This window comes from Acyrthosiphon pisum, chromosome A1, assembly GCF_005508785.2.
Source record: "Acyrthosiphon pisum isolate AL4f chromosome A1, pea_aphid_22Mar2018_4r6ur, whole genome shotgun sequence".
NCBI classification, from domain to species: domain Eukaryota; kingdom Metazoa; phylum Arthropoda; class Insecta; order Hemiptera; family Aphididae; genus Acyrthosiphon; species Acyrthosiphon pisum.
This window is the reverse complement of record NC_042494.1, coordinates 4,827,758-4,829,838: the sequence shown is the minus strand read 5'-3', so window position 1 is coordinate 4,829,838 and position 2,081 is coordinate 4,827,758. Positions and strand designations below refer to the sequence as shown.

Genomic DNA, 2,081 nt, shown 5'->3' with positions numbered 1-2,081 from the left:
TCGTATCGTAATCTGGTATGCATCATCTTATTCATCACAGAATACATTAATAGACTTTAATACTTTATAGTTTATACCTTATACTTCAAATAATATATATCAGGGATGGCGAACCTTTTGATAACTGCAGTGTGTCAAATCAAAATGTTTGGTTTGATTTTATTTGCCTCGCGTGTCAGAAACTTTGCACACCTTTTTTTAATTATTTTAGTCATCGCCTTAGGCATCCGAAACTATCTGTTGACGACTGTCGACTGTTCTGTTGTACCTACGTTACAACGTTTGTACTTAAACGCTATTAATTGGTAAATCCGAACGAATTTATTGATAATCTAATCGTTTCGTTTACGAGCTTAGGAAATGGAAAGTACAGATTACAATATCTTACGATATATTCCAATAATAAGTTAAACATAGTTTCAAATTATCTATAATTTTTTTGGAAAGTGAAGTAAAAATTATGAATTATATTTTAAATTGGCGTGTCACTGAATTAATGCGCGCGTGTCACTCCGTGACATAGATTCGCCAACCCTGATATATATCATATTTAAATATTATAATATAGCATTATCACATAGTAAAATATTCATAAAGTTGTATAATATTAATATAATATTATATGGTAAGTGTTAATAACAATGTTTTTGGACGCAAGAAATCATTGCTAGTACGCTAGGAATGACCGCACCACCAACCCGCATCCCCTGGATGCTCCGTCTATGAGTATAAGGTCTATCGCATGCTAAGTACTAAGAACACATTATATTAAATATAGATTATATTATATTGATAGATGGTACCTATTAATTGGGCGGTCACATTTTATCTACCTGCATAGTATATAATATTTATTTACATTTTATTAACCGGGTATTAGGCCACAAATAAAATATATAATTTTAAATGGTTATCCAGATTCCAGGGATTGAACTACATAATACTATATATAGCTTTACCGGATTTAATAATAAAGTAAAAATAAAACAGTGACCCGATCACCTGATCTAATTTTATAAATTTAAAATTTTAGTAGAACAATAGTACTGTTCATAATTTTTAAAAAAGGCTTATTGTGGCCTAATCCCCAGGTACCCAAATAAAGATCGTATAGGTACTAATAGTGCTTATTAAACCTTTAGGGATCTATGCCCCAAGGCCCCAATCACCACTATTTTCGTCACTTATAATAACATAATGTTTATTAATTATACTACAGTTACCAACATTGAGCAAGAATCATCATATTTTCTGTCACACAAAATGCCGGATCCTGAAATAAGGAATTATTAATTATGCATTAAATATGTTAAAAATATTTTGTGAATTAAGATTATTTAATCTCTGAATGTTAAGGAGTTTCAGAAATGTCAGAATTTTTATTTTGTCAGATGATATACACCATCGAATGGTGTTTGAACTTAATAACTATAAATAGGTATCAATTTGAAATGTGACAATTATTTCCCAGCTCTTATAAATAGGTACAATTGTATTATATTTCGTAAAAAATATAAAAATAAAACATAGTAACGTTTCTCATCAAACAACTAGTCTATCTTACTGCTTTTAAAATATGTATAGAAGAAAAGACGCGTATAAAGAATATCAGATTATGGTGAGTACTGATTAGTAATCATGCAAATATCACACAAGATGATTGTATGCAATAATTATTAAAACAAGAATGCTGTAGTTAATAAAGATATTATATAAAACAATAAAACATCATCTTTGGAATTTAATTGTTACACCGTTACAAAATGTTTTCATAGAATATGCACATTACACACACCACAATTATAATATATTATTGTAAGTTAAAAATTAAATCCGACAAGAATAAAAAATAGTATTGCTATAGATAGTTATATCCATATAATTATGTGATAGATAATTTTTTTCTATAAATATTGTAACAAAGCTCTTCAATGTAGATGGATTGTACCATGAAAAAAGTTGAAAGTTAATCCTCGATAATTGTTTACGTAAAAATCACGAAAATGTTCAAATTATTTAGAGTTGTAAATTCATAAAAATAATAATAATAATATTTTATAATAATCCAACAATGAGATTGT

At 28.0% G+C, this 2,081-nt stretch overlaps 1 protein-coding gene across 1 annotated transcript in view; it reads right to left on the bottom strand.

Annotated features, from left to right (window-relative positions):
- The window catches only part of LOC100159149, an 18,035-nt gene extending 16,201 nt beyond the window's left edge, over positions 1 to 1,834 (bottom strand). The window contains exon 1 of the mRNA XM_016806376.2: positions 1,228 to 1,834. The gene's annotated coding sequence lies outside the window, so the exon portion shown is untranslated. The remainder of the gene's footprint in view (positions 1 to 1,227) is intronic.
- Positions 1,835 to 2,081: the final 247 nt, after the last annotated feature.